Consider the following 15,852-nt stretch of genomic DNA (forward strand, 5'->3'; position numbering starts at 1 on the left):
GTTCCTGCTGAGCCACCAGGGAAGCTCTATACCTCCCTACCTCAGCCCAGATCAAGCACAGAGCCTGGCACACCTCATTTCTAGGCTTGACAAATAATACTCACATTTCTCCTCCTCTCACTCCAGACTTCATCAGCTGCAGTTGGGTTTGGGGTCAGGGAAGAAATGATTGCAGGTTCTTGCTTATTCATGTAATGCTTAAGTAGCATGTGCCCAGCACTACTATAAGTATTTTTTAATATAAATTTATTTATTTTAATTGGAGGTTAATTACTTTGCAATATTGTATTGGTTTTGCCATATATCAACATGAATCCGCCACAGGTAATTTTAAAGTATTTTGAAAAGTATTTAATATTTTCTAAGGAGTAACTCTTTTAATCAACACAAAAGTAGGTAAGAAATAATATCATATTTGGGCTTCCCTGGTAGCTCAGACAGTAAAGAATCTGCCTGCAATGCAGGAGACCCGGGTTTGATCCCTGGGTGAGGAAGATCCCCTGGAGAAGGGAATGGAAACCCACTTCAGGATTCTTGCCTGGAGAACCCCATAGACAGAGGAGCCTGGCAGGCTAGTGTCCATGGGGTTGCAGAGAGTCAGACTAACAATATTATACTTGTTTCACAAATGAGAAGTTAGGAAATGTGCCCAAACTCCTCAGACAGAAAGAGGCAGAGTTGGTGTGCAAGCCGACACCATCTTGTTCCAGAGCTGCTCGTAATTAAGCCACACACACAAACCGTCAATAATATTAATCTCTGAACCAGAAATCAATCTAAAAATCTATATTTCTTTTTCCTAACAACCTGAAAGACAGTCAGTTAGGACCAGAGATGGCAAATGGCTTTTCCAGTCACACAGCAGGCAGGTGGCACTGCCGTCCTACCTCCTACACCACAGTGCTTATGGAGCCCCAGTTAAGGGGCCTGCTTTAGAGACAGAAGTAGCATTTTATGCTTCTTCCTACTTTGTACTCCCAGCATCATCAATACATAGTCCTCAGGTCTGTGACCACTGGGCTACTCAGCCAGTTGTGCTTCAATATTACTCCTATTCTGGCCACTGAGCCCACTGTGCCTCAGAAAGATGATTCCATTTCAATACAACGGAAGTACATTCAGTTTAGCTGTATTTCACTATTTCTATTTCATAAGAGTTATACATTAGAGTTGACATCTTTACAAGAATTGAAGCATTAATGTTGGGGGGCGGAAATGTGATAATAATGATGTTCAATGCTGCAGTTTAGACTGGTGATCACTGCATTACATGTGATGTTCATTATGTTTATTGCTAAAAGAAATGCCACCCTCCTAATTCTGAATGTGGAATAACTGTTTAAATCTTTAAACAGCTGCACTGTAAAATTTTAGAGGCTTGCCTGAAGATAACCTAATTATGTGTGTGTGTGTGTTTGTCATCTAAGTATCTACACCAGTTCAGGAGGTTGTGTCTGCTGGAAGACCCTTGAATTAAGCTTAAAACTCAATTCTAAAACTCAGTTTCTAAAACTTCTTAGAAAGTTTGTTTGCATTGGAGAGATTCTTCATTATCTGGAGTTTGCTAAAGGGTTTTCCTGAAAATAATACAAAGACATGCCACATAATATGAAAAGTGATCCAAATATTTATGCACAGTTCAGCAATGGCTTCCCCATCATATTCCCTCATTTTCAACATAGCCCACATACTTGACATGTTTGTCAGCTATAAAAATGCACCACTCAAGTCTTCTGCTATAGGAAGGACAATTGACCAACAGCCTCAGCTACTGTCCTCAGAGCACAGTGCTGAGATTGCAGACTACATCCAGCCATTGACTGAGCACAGCAGGCTACTGGCACACATCCATTCCCATGAGATACAGGACTCTTCTAACAGCTTTGGCACAAGGCTTCCCTTTAAGAAACTTTCTTCTAACTGAGTTTTGGTCTTGGTTTCTTCCTATCCAATTCTCTTTCCTTCCTCTTCCATAACAGTAGTTAGACCTGTATCATGATTTGATCACTCTTTTTGACTCAGTTAGATTTCATCAGTAGTCACCAGAGCTTTTAGCTGTGAACTTTCAAGCTTTCAAAAAGAGTAATCTACAGTTAATATACTATATTTGCTTTTCTCTTTCTGACTTACTTTGCTCTGTATAACCATCCACTTCATCCTTTACCATCCATCCACCTTTACTCATCCACCTCACTACAACTGACTCAAATTCATTCCTTTTATGGCTGAGTAATATTCCATTGTGTATATGTGCCACAACTTCTTTATCCATTCATCTGTAGATCGACATCTATGTATATGTACAGCTGATTCTGTTGTACAGCAAAAACCAACATAACACTGGAAAGCAATTATTCTTTGATTAAAAATAAATTTTAAAAATTAAAAAAAAAACAACCCTGTCCTCCCAATGGGAAAAAAAGAGTAGTCTACAATCCTAAATGCATAGTCTTTTGCCCTTAACTAACTCCCTCCTTACCCTTCTGGAGTATGACTTTGTTTTCATAGGACTTTATTCATTCCAGTGTTGCTATACTTTGTATTTACCATCTAGTATTATTCATAATGGGCTCCCCTGGTAGCTCATCTGGTAAAGAATCTGCCTGCAATGCAGGAAACCCTGGTTCAATTCCTGGGTTGGGAAGATCCTCTGGAGAAAAGATAGGCTACCCACTCCAGTATTTTTGGACTTCTCTGGTGGCTCAGATGGTAAAGAATCCACCTGCAAAAAGGAGGGCTGGGTTCAAACCCTGGGTTGGGAAGATACCCTGGAGGAGGGCATGGCAACCCACTCCAGTATTCTTGCCTGGAGAATCTCCATGGACATAGGAACTTGGCTACAGTCCTTGGGGTCACAAAGAGTCAGACCCTACTGAGCAACTAAGCACAGCACCACAGCATTATTCAGAATGCTGCTGCTGCTGCTAAGTGACTTCAGTCGTGTCCGACTCTGTGGGACCCCATAGATGGCAGCCCACCAGGCTCCTCTGTCCATGGGATTTTCCAGGCAAGGGTACTGGATTGGGGTGCCATTGCCTTCTCCAATTATTCATATTCATTATTATACATATGCTAAATTTAAAGGTCCACCTTTAGTCTAAATATACATTAAGTACATGGGCCACATCTTATGTGGATCTGTCTTTACACCTAGAACAGTGCCAAGAGCACAAAAGACCCTCAATGACTTAATGTTTCCTAAATGGATAATGGATAAGTGACATCTGAAATGACCATTTGAAACTCCAAAATCTTGATATTGTCTCCATTCATTTCTATATCTGTCACTTTCTCATGAACCATAGTATAAATAAAATCTGGTGATGCTGCCATCCCCAAGATCCTACCTAAAATCATTAGAATTGCTGTGAGGAAGGATGAAAACATTTTCCACTTTTCCTGAGGTGATTAAAAAAATCTGTTAATGCTTTTGTTTACCCCACAGGTAATATTCAGAGCCTCGAGAAAAATTCTAGACAGTTTGAATATTATACCTTCTGGTTTAGTGCTTTAAAATTTGTGTTTTAGAATTAGACTGTACTTTCTTTAAAAAAAAATAACTAATTTAAATAAAAATCTCTTATTTAAAAAAAATTGCATTTTTCTACAATAGATGCTGCTGCTGCTGCTAAGTCACTTCAGTCGTGTCCGACTCTGTGTGACCCCATAGACGGCAGCCCACTAGGCTCCTCTGTCCCTGGGATTCTCCAGGCAAGAATACTGGAGTGGGTTGCCATTTCCTTCTCCAATGCATGAAAGTGAAAAGTGAAAGTGAAGTCGCTCAGTCGTGTCCAACTCTTAGCAACTTCATGGACTGCAGCCTACCAGGCTCCTCTGTCCATGGGATTTTCCAGGCAAGAGTCCTGGAGTGGGGTGCCACAGCCTTCTCCGACAATAGACACTGGCCACTTAAAAATATTAGCATTTGATTAGAAATACACACACAAAGTTTTGTGCTTCTTACACTTTAAGGAGAATGAAAAAAACAACAACTATCCAGCTACTTTAAGAAATAGGAAATTGAACTTCAGAGATTCAAAGGAACTTTGTGACCTTTCTCTAACACAGTGAGCAGTTGAAGCACCCAGAGATCTTGACTGGTGCAGGTTACTGAGCTGGGCAGTGACCAGCCCTGAGTTAGAATGTAGGTGCCTTGGCTCCTGGTAATGTGTCTTTTCTATCCAGGTGCCCTGGACCCTGCAGGGAGATTATGGAAGGAGGTGAGGCTGTACAAGGCAGAGTAGAACTGCTTTCATCTGTTTTCTGTAAAACGCTTCCACATATGGTCTCATCTGAACAAAGGATTTTGAACCTAACAAGTTACACTTGACCCTTTAAAGCTATAATGCTTTCCAATTAAGGCAAAATTCAATTAGTGGCATAGTATACATAGAGAAGTACACATGGATTATCGCTCTGGAAAAGAGAATTTGTACAATTCCATGAATAACCCAGAAGACAAGTTCTGAATGCAAGTCTCTCAATGTAAGCAATGGATGATTTTGATCTTAGTGACATTTTTTTTTTAATACTCAGTGCTAATTGGGTTATACTGGATGGTGGGCTATCTCTCAGCACAGATTCTGCTTAGGAAAGAGAACCTGCTTCTTACTGACTGGAGGCCAAGCCAATTTGCTCAGCCAGAAATATGTTTCCATTTTGTTTAAGTACCTGAAGTATGTCCTATTTTACAATGTATTTACCATCATGGGTAAGGAGAATAAAAGAGAGAATTCAATAACTAACTTTGCTACTTGATCTGCTCAAACATTTAACTTCTTTAGGTTTCCCTAAGAGGAGACTTTCAAGATTTGCTTCTGGTTGATTCTAATTTAATTTTTATTTTTTTCATAGAATGCATGGATGGATAAATTCTCTTTTATCTTTCCTGATCTTTCATTTCCTTGTTTGAACAGAGAATGTTTATATTGTAATTGGATGCCGCCGCCGCCGCCGCTGCTGCTGTCGCTTCAGTCGTGTCCGACTCTGTGACCCTATAGACGGCAGCCCACCAGGCTCCCCCATCCCTGGGATTCTCCAGGCAAGAACACTGGAGTGGGTTGCCATTTCCTTCTCCAATGCATGAAAGTGAAAAGTGAAAGTGAAGTTGCTCAGTCATGTCTAACTCTTCTCGACCCCATGGACTGCAGCCCACCAGGCTCCTCCATCCACGGGATTTTCCAGGCAAGAGTACTGGAGTGGGGTGCCATCACCTTTTCTGATTGTAATTGGATCAGTTCAGTTCAGTCACTCAGTCGTGTCCGACTCTTTGTGACCCCATGAATTGCAGCACACCAGGCCTCCCTGTCCATTACCAACTCCCGGAGTTCAAACTCACATCCATTGAGTCAGTGATGCCATCCAGCCATCTCATCCTCTGTCATCCCCTTCTCCTCCTGCCCCCAATCCCTCGCAGCATCAGAGTCTTTTCCAATGAATCAACTCTTTGCATCAGGTGGCCAAAGTACTGGAGTTTCAGCTTTAGCATCATTCCTTCCGAAGAACACCCAGGACTGATCTCCTTTAGAATGAACTGGTTGGATCTCCTTGCAGTCCATGGATAAGTACATTCAAATTTACTTAAGTGGCTAGAACACATATGGAGAACAAAAAGATGCACATATGAAGAAAAATTGGGTGATGTAGATTTACATATAAGTATATTTCTTGATGGCTCAGGCAATAAATAATCTGCCTGAAGTGTAGGAGACTTGGGTCATGAAGACCCCTTGGAGAAGGGAGTGGCTACCCACTCCAGTATTCTTGCCTGGAGAATTCTATGGATAGAGGATCCAGGCAGGCTATAGTCTGTGAAGTCACAAAGAGTCAGACACACTGAGAGACTAACACTTTCACTTTTCACTTTTAAATATGCTTTGAGCAAATGTTAATGCTTCCAAAATCATAGCAGCTTTCCTAATTAATGCTTCTAGTTTTATAATCTAACACTTTTTATCTCCTTCTCTCATGGTTGATTAGAATTTTTCTGGATAAAATCTTCACCCCTTAAAAGACTTGTTATTTACAGGTATCTAATAGAACCTATCACTTCATGGGAAATAGATGGGGAAATAGTGGAAACAGTGTCAGACTTTATTTTTTTGGGCTCCAAAATCACTGCAGATGGTGACTGCAGCCATGAAATTAAAAGACAGTTACTCCTTGGAAGGAAAGTTATGACCAACCTAGATAGCATATTCAAAAGCAGAGACATTACTTTGCCAACAAAGATCTGTCTAGTCAAGGCTATGGTTTTTCCAGTGGTCATGTATGGATGTGAGAGTTGGACTGTGAAGAAAGCTGAGCACTGAAGAATTGATGCTTTTGAACTGTGTTGTTGGATAAGACTCTTGAGAGTCCCTTGGACTGCAAGGAGATCCACCCAGTCCATCCTAAAGGAGATCAGTCCTAAGTGTTCATTGGAAGGACTGATGCTAAAGCTGAAACTGCAGTACTTTGGCCACCTCATGCGAACAGTTGACTCATTGGAAAAGACTCTGATGCTGGGAGGGATTGGGAGCAGGAGGAGAAGGAGACGACAGAGGATGAGATGGCTGGATGGCATCACCGACTTGATGGACATGAGTTTGAGTGAACTCCGGGAGTTGGTGATGGACAGGGAGGCCTGGCGTGCTGTGATTCATGGGGTCACAAAGAGTCGGACACAACTGAGCGACTGAACTGAACTGAATAGAACCCAGATGTCTCAGTGATAAAGAATCCACCTGCCAAAGCAGGAGATGGGGGTTCAGTCCCTGGGTTGGTAAGTTCCCCTGAAGAAGGAAATGGCAACCTGCTCCAGTATTCTTGCCTAGATAACCCCATGGACTTAGGATCCTGGTGGGCTACAGTTCATGGGGTCGCAAATAGACAGGACTGAGCAACTGAGCACACACACAGCACTCACACACAGGCAACAGAACCTTAAAGGACAAAGCAAAATAAACTAATTTGGTAATATGAGCAGCACATTCTCTAGAAAATTTGCCATATGCTGGGAACAGATTGCTTAGTCTAAGCAGGAGTCATTGCACAAATAAAGGATAAAAGTTGATACTAGAAACCAGCCAAGGCTCTGATTTAGTACCATTTTCCTGCAGCCATAATGGTCTAAAGATAGAAATTTCCCAATTGTCTGCAATGACCCCAGTGGGATTTTCCCCCTTAGGCTTATTCTATTTGCTGTTGGTAATGTACTGTGCTCTGAGTGTGTAATTCCTATGGGAAGAGTCAAATAGAACTGGGGAAATGCTCTTAGGAAGAGCTGGACTTGTGTTGATGTACAAGACCAGCCCTCCACACTCTTGCATGGGTTACCGTGCAAAATTTCCTGGTTACCCAGGAAAATTCCTGAAGAAAGGTGGCAGGCAGAAGCAGGTTACCATGCCGTCCCAGTCTCCTTGGATGAGGTAAGTCCTAAGATCAGCCAAGAGCCCCAGCATGTGATGCCAGAAAACCGAAAAAGAACTCTCAACAACTCCTTATAAACCCTGCACTAAGATGTCACCAAGCCTAGCATGATTCTGGGAGCCCAAGGGACAATCCTTCTTAGTATCTGTCTGATAAAGCTCAAGGCTTTCAAAAGAATTTACCTCTTTTTTTAGCCAACAACTGATGATAGACTCCAGAGTCTCTTATTTTAGAACATTTACTAAGAAAAATTTACAATTATAAATCTCTGTTCCTTTGAAATATATTCTTAGGTATCTGAATCTTCTGGGGCTTCCCTGATGGCTCAGTGGTAAAGAATCCACCTGCCAATGCAGGAGACACAAGTTAGATCCATAGGTCTGGAAGATCCCCTGGAGAAGGAAATGGCAACCCACTCCAGTATTTTGCCTGGGAAATCCAATGAACAGAGAAGATTGATGGGCTACAGTCCCCGGGGTCTCAAAAGAGTTGGATACAACTTAGCGACTGAACAACAACAATCTCCATCTCCTATAAAACCAGAAGAGTCTTTCTCAAGAACTTGAAAGTCATTCATTCAAAATATAATCATCAGAACAGGTAGGGCCTTTGCCTCCCAGTCTCTGAGGGAAGACAGATTCCTAACTGTAGTAACTGGTAGCTAGCAGATACAACTGTCTTAATCATTTTACTGACCAACCTGACCTTCTTACCTACAGTTTGTGATTTTTTTTCTTACCTCTCTGACTATACTTGAGTCCCTGCTTACTCCCCCTTCCACCCCTCAATCTTTCTTTAAAATGCCCAGTTACCTCTGGAACAAATCCCTTCCCTCTACACAGTAGTTATTGAGTAAAATCTCACCCATGAGGCAGGGAAGCCTCCAGATAATGACACCTCTTAGTCCCAGAATCAATTGTAACATTTTAGAACATTATAGATGTTCTAAGACTCAGCTCAGAACTAGGGAAAGTAGCAATGGGAATTTGATGGCTATCTTTGCAATTGTAAAAGAAAAATAGAAGTTATGTCTCTTGTATTTAAAATACTCAAAATACACATTGACATGGAAATGTTAACCTGCTTCACTATTCTTGCCTGGAAACTTTCATGGAGAAAGGAACCTGGAGGGCCCCAGTCCATGGGGTCATAAAAAATTAGACACAACTGGTCGACTGAGCACAATGTAACCAAAAGTGGGATCTGGCTACTTACCCCCCTCAAGAGCCAAAAAAGAAACTAGGTTGGTGGAAAGGAAAGCGTGCTTTATTTTGTATGCTGACCACTGGTGTGCGAGGGAGGGTGACACCTACCTGTCCAAAGGCCAATTCCCCTACTGACAACTAGTGGGCAAGAACTTTTATAAACAAAGAGAGGGGAATATATGCAGAAACAGCACAGTCAGCTTACGGTCATCTTGCAATGGATCATCTGTGGTCTGACCAGCGTCATCGTGATTGTTTCAAGTACAGTTAATCTTCAATTCCATGGTCGGTTTGTTTCCATTTCTTTAAGGTCAGTTCTCAGAATTGTGGCAGCTTATGTCATGGCTACAGTCTGGTCATCGTGTAGTTAAATTTCTTCTATCTGGTGGGGGTTTCAGTGTCTACAAGGCAGCATACAGGATATGGCTCAGAATGTTATCTATAGCCTTTGAGAAAAAACTAATGACTACATTATTGTTATTTGGTCTCCTTTGTTTTCCTTTTTTTCTTTCTGCATTTTCTCACTTCTCTGATTAAACTTATTCTTTGGCTAAAGTTTTTCCACAGGCAAAAGGCAGGCAGAGGACATCGGGGGCAAGGACCATAGGGTCCTTCTCTGTTTCAATAGTTCAAACTGACAAATTACTAAGTTACTGATTTTAGTAATGCAATTTTCTCTCCATGGCAAGAGCCATGTCTTCTTGGCATTCCCAGGAGACAGTGGAACAGGTGCTAAATAGAAATTATCTAAATTGAATTTAAATCTTTATCTCACTAAAATATGCACAACATTTGAAAATCATAAAACCAGAAAAGCAAGCATCTAAGGTTTTCTCAATGGCAATGAAGATACCATATTCCATAGCTGAACTTTTTCTTGATTTTCCTTGGGGAAGAGGAATGTGAAGTCTTTCCTCAGCTTTACTTTTTATGCAGGAAGGTCAAGGGCATCCTGGGATATTAATCAAGCAGTGTTTTAATTTTGCCCATAAATTTAAGCTACATGTGTGATATCACCATACATTATTGGGCAAATAAGTTAGAGTTTATTTTATCAATGAGATCATTTTTCCAAATGGAGACATTACTTTTGTTTTCTTAAGTAGAAGGAAAAAAATTCAGGAAAGTAAATGTATCTACATGAAGTTGAGCAGAAAGTTGAGTTCAGAGAGAGTGGCTAGGTGTCTGGGGGCTGTTAGCTGAGAGGGCACACCCATTCAACACTTCACTGTGCTGTGTTAATTGTGTGTGTGTGTGTGTGTGTGTGTATTCTCTGCCTTCCCTTTCCTTCTGTTATTGACATCATTTTTCCAAGGTCCTGTGCTGATGGGAGAATTTTAGTTGCTCTAACCAGAAAGAGAAAAGCCAAGCAGCTGTGGATCATTACTGCGAATATTGCCCCTCAGAACAGATAGGTTGACCACTGGCAGGCCGTGCATGAATGTCAGTTGTGCGGTACATTCTACCCAGCAACCGGGCTGTGCCATAGTCTGTGTAATGAAACTTTTAGCTGCTTATATCTAGTCCAAAAGAGTATCATATATATTTTGCTTCACATGTTGTGAACAAAATATAGGAGATTTTGTTATTATTTAGTTGCTGTCATGTTTGACCCTTTATGACTCCATGGACTGTCGCTCACCAGCTCCTCTGTGCATGGGATTCTCCAGACAAGAATACTGGAGTGGGTTGCCAGTGGGTTGCCATTTCCTTCTCCAGGGGATCTTCCTGACTCAGGGATTGAACCCACGTCTCCTGCATTGGCAGGCAGATTCTTTACTACTAAGCCACCAGGGAAGCCCATAAAAGGAAATTTGGGGAAACTTAAAATCAAAATAGAGGAAACAGGTATTTATGGAAGATACATTGGGTTCCTAGCACTGACTTATTAAGAAAAGAACAAAATGTATTCAAAAGCGCAAGAATCAAAGCTGACGGCTCATAATGTTCAGGCATTATTGGTGAGATAAAAAACACAGAAATATTACTAAAAACAATGTAGGTATTACTCTTTTGGAAAGGTGAGAAAGGGCTGGACTTATTGTATGGAAGAGAAAGTGGAATAATCAATTGATGATGAACGAATACTCAGTTATTTCGGACTCTGGGGCATGCTAAATCACTTCAGTCGTGTCCGACTCTGTGCAACTGTATGGACTGTAGCCCACCAGGCTCCTCTGTCCATGGGATTCTCCCAGGCAAGAATACTGGAGTGGGTTGCTGTGTCCTCCTCCAGGGGGATCTTCCTGACCCAGGGATCAAACCCATGTCTCTTACATCTACCTGCACTGCGAGGCAGGTTCTTTATCCCCTAGCACCTCCTGGGAAGCCCCTGGGCCAGTTCAAAATAGAGGCACTAGTTCAGTTTCTGCAAGTGAAAAAATAGTCATCCTCTGTGAACATAGAATGCCTCATTCCACCTGCTCTACTCCTCTCCTGGCCAGGAATCTAGAAGCAGAAGGTGATACTGCTATTGAAGAGTGCTGGGAGACAGAAAGGTGGGATTTAGGTAGGACCTGAAGAATGAGTAAAATTTAGATAATAAAAAAATCATCCCCTTGAGATACAAGTTATGGTGTGAGCAAGGCTGAAGAGGGACACATTTTAGTTATTTGTAACAATAAAATCGATCAGGGCTAGTTTGTGGCATCCATTTGAATTTGGTATTTTTCCTATGTATTATTCCTCCAGTTCTTGCTGTACTCAGTATATCTCAGATTCTGAATGGCCTGTGTTCTAAATTTGTAAATGTGCTTGTTAAAACAATTCCCCAGTTCAGCACCGATGGGTCCCTTTCCATCACTGTGGAGTAAGCAGCATAATTAAGCATCAATTAATATTAATGGACTTGAAGAAAAAGCAGGAAAGACAGATGGCACAGACGTGGGAGTTTCTTGAAATATATATGTTTTGGGGAGACTTTTCAGTCTATCCATCTTTTTTCTTCCTAAATCACTAAACAAAAAGCCAGGTTGAATCAAAGCTGCTTTATCTTTAAAACTCATGAGTCAGCTGAAATGAAGCATGGAGAACTATGCAGTGAAGTGTGCAGACAAACATGTGACTGTCTGAGGAGATCCAGGCTGCTAGTATAGATACGGCCACTTGAGCTTATGCCAATGGCCCTAGAAAACTAAGGAGAAAGGCCTAAAAATGAAAAAGCAAATCAGCTATACGCATGTGGGATATAGTCATCTATATCATTTTTATATCTAATCAACGAGGTCATTTTTAAATAACTTTACTTATTTATATTTTTGTGGCTGTGCTGGGTCTTTGTTGCTGTGTGGGCTTTTGTCTAATTGTGGTGAGCGGGGCCTAGCCTCTGTTGCAGTGCTCCGGCTTCTCACTGTGGTGGCTTCTCTGGTTTCAGAGCATGTAGTTGTACCAGGTGGGCTCAGCAGTTGTGGTTACCTGGGCTCTAGCACACAGGCTCAGTAGTTGTGGTGCATAGGCTTAGCTGCTCTGTGGCATGTGGGATCTTCCCAGATCAGGGATCGAACCTGTGTCTCCTGCATTGGCAGTCAGATTCTTCACCACTCAGCCACAAGGGAAGCCCACATGTGGACCTTTAAGAATGATCCTTACCTGTGCTCTACCCTGAAGATTCTGTCTATTCATCTTGGTGGAGGCATCAACATTGTTTTGTTCTCTTTTTTAAATTGGAGGATAATTGCTTTACAATATTGTGATGGCTTCTGCAATATATCAATATGAATCAGCCATAGGTATACATATGTCCTCTCCCTCTGGAACCTCCCTTCCATGTCCCATCCCATTCCACCCCTCTAGGATGAGGTCTCAAAAACGTTTCTCCATTGAAGATATGACTTTTCAGTGATACAAAAATAGTTAAGAGAAACACCTTCCCTTGATCCTGAGCTGCCAGGTTTACAAAATTTAAAGATCTCTGCCCAATTATTACACATGTAGATACATAGTAGCCCAGCATGGTGTGTGAGAAGAGCTGGCTGTTCCCATTTTAACATCACAAACTGGGTTCTACTTCTCCAACGCATAAGGAAGTGAGAATTTTATGACACCATTTTTTTTTTTGGTGACATTTGGTGACACATTTTTTTTTTATGACACCATTCTTTCTGTCCAGCACAGTTAATGCCTTGGATTCCTGGAATGAACAACCACCCGCCCAGCTTATGCCATGTGAAGGACACTTGGCAGAACTGAGTTCTACATTTTAGTACCCGTAAGATCTGAGTGAAAGAGCTGAGACAGATGCTCCTCAGAGCACTCTTGAACCTTCCTTTCTTTCCAGCAAGGCACCCACAGTAGTGAGTGAAAATCACTCAGTCGTGTTCAACTCTTTGCGACCCCATGGACTATACAGCCCATGGAATTCTCCAGATCAGAATACTAGAGTGGGTACCTGTTCCCTTCTCCAGAGGATCTTTTCAACACAGAGATGAAACCCAGGTCTCCCACATTGCAGGCAGATTCTTCACCAGCTGAGCCATCAGGGAAACCCAAGAATGCTGGAGTGGGTAGCCATCCCTTCTCTAGAGGATCTTCCCAAAGCAGAGATCGAAACCAGGTCTCCTGCACTGCAGGTGAATTCCTCACTAGCAGAGCTTCCAGGGAAGCTCTGCCAGCGGTAGACTGGCACATTTATCCACTTCCTACATTGATAGGGCTTCGTGGAAGCTATTTAAGGCTAGGAGCTTCCAGATGCAAAATTGGAGCCTCCCTCCTGCAACACAGATCTTCCCCTCATACCTACCAAAAACTTTTCACCTGAGCCCTTTAGGGGGAAAAAAAAAAAAAACAAACAGATGAGGAATTTCTTACAGGCATAAGCCCTAATGGTTGCAGTTCTGCATATGACAGACAGGCTCTGTTCAACACAATGGTAATGACTTATCTATTACATATGGCCCAACCCTTTCTCTTATGGCTCTGTCTCTAATCTCATGGACTTTATTGCCCTGTAGCTTTTTTGTAGTCTGTGGACTCGTGGACATTTCATTTGACTTAATTTTTGCTGGTTATTCAAGATAGATTTATCTTCAGGAAACTGTAATAGAAAAGACACTGGAGAAAATAGAGCTTATCATAGTTGATGAGAAAATTATCATGCCCTGCTATCTAAGGAAGTGCAGAGTATTTGTGTTTGTCTTAAAGTGAATTTGAGCATTGGGGGGCTTGTTTCTGAATTGTTTTCTAATAACAGAGCAGAATTTCTGTAATGATCTACAGTTTCTCTTTTAGCTATGGAAATGGCTTTCTTGAAATTATAATACCAAGTGCAAACATTATGCAGAGAATATTAATGCTTCCCTCAACCCCTTGATGGTCTATTGCTTCCTTGAGTGAGACTGATTGAAGTGCATTTTAAGAAGCCCTGAAAGAGGATGACTGGTATTAAAAAAATTTTTGTTTCAAGAAAAACTATTTATAATGAGGATACTGCTGAACTGGAACCAAACTGGGAGGGTGGATGACATTAAAGCAACTTTAGTTTTTTTGTTTTTTATTTGTATGTTTTATAGTCATATTTATTTTTTATTGGGATATAGTTGCTTTACAATGTTGTGTTAGCTTCTTCTGTACAACAAAGTGAATCAGCTATACATATATATATATCTCTCCCCTCCTTCTTACATCTCTCTCCCACCCACCCTGTCCCACATATCTAGGCCACCACAGAGCACTGAGCTGAGCTCCCTATGCCATATACAGCAGGTTCCCACTAGCTATCTATTTTATACATGGTAATGTATTTATGGAGAAGACTCTTGAGAGTCCCTTGGACTGCAAGGAGATCCAACCAGTCCATTCTGAAGGAGATCAGCCCTGGGTGTTCTTTGGAAGGAATGATGCTGAAGCTGAAACTCCAGTACTTTGGCCACCTCATGGGAAGAGTTGACTCATTGGAAAAGACTCTGATGCTGGGAGGGATTGGGAGCAGGAGGAGAAGGGGACGACAGAGGATGAGATGGCTGGATCACTGACTCGATGGACGTGAGTCTGGGTGAACTCTGGGAGTTGGTGATGGACAGGGAGGCCTGGCGTGCTGCGATTCATGGGATTGCAAAGAGTCGGACACGACTGAGCGACTGAACTGAATTGAATGTATTTATATCGATCCCAGTCTCCCAGTTCATCCCATCCTATCTTCCCTGAGTCCACATGTCCATTCTCTATGTCTGCGTCTCTACATTAAAAAAATTTTTAATTTCGCTCATTCCTTTATCAATGTTCTCTTTCTTTATGTAGATTCACACTTGTGCTTTCTATTATTTCCTTCTTTCTAAAGAATTTCTTTTAACATTTCTTATAAGGCAAGTCTTTTGGGCAACAAATTTCCTCAATGTTTGTTTGTTTGAGGAAATATTTCTCTTTCACTTTTGAAGAATAACTTCCCAGGGTACAGAATTCTAGCTTGGTGTTTTGCTTTTGTTTTCTCGCAACACTTTAAATATTTCACTTCCTCTCTTCTTGCTTGCATGTTCTCTGAGAAGCTGGTTGTAATTATTCCTTTAGAGATAAGGTGTTTTCTTTCTCTAGCTTCTTTCAGGATATTTTTTCTTTGTCTCGGATTATCTCTAATGGAAAACAATATATGTAGGTATAGGACTTTTTGACATTTATCATGCTTACTGTTCTCTGAGCTTCTTAGATCTGTGGTTTGGTATCTGACATTAATTTGGAAACATTCTTAGTCACTGCTGTTTCAAATGCTCCTTTTGTTCTTTTCTTTCTTCTCATTTTGATTTTCTCATTGCATGTATGTTATACCCTTTGCAATTGTCCCAAAGTCCTTGGATATTTTCTTCTGTTTTTTTCCATCTTTGTTCTCTTTGCTTTTCATTTTTTGTGGCTTTTATTGAGAAACCTTCTAACTCAGACATTCTTTTACCAGCCGTGTTCAGTCTGCGAAGAAACCCATTGCAGGGGAGATACATTTTTACCTCTACCCTCTTAGAGTTTTCAGCTAGGCCTGAGGGTTAAGCTTACATAAAACAGATTAACAGGAGGAAAAAATACAAATGTATGCATTTTACATGACACAAGAGCTCTCACAAGAAAAGGAAGACCCAAAAAATGGCAGAACCTCATGCTTTTATATTAGGTTGAATAAAGAGAGGTAAGTATGAAAAAATACATTATGCAGGGAAGCTAAAGGAATACAAGAATTTTTTTTCAAGGCCCATTTGTATAAAATACTCTAGGTCTCAACTTATTGGTTTTGATGATAAGAATATTACTTTCCTTATGG

The sequence above is a fragment of the Bos taurus genome, chromosome 8 (assembly GCF_002263795.3).
Source record: "Bos taurus isolate L1 Dominette 01449 registration number 42190680 breed Hereford chromosome 8, ARS-UCD2.0, whole genome shotgun sequence".
Lineage (NCBI taxonomy): Eukaryota > Metazoa > Chordata > Mammalia > Artiodactyla > Bovidae > Bos > Bos taurus.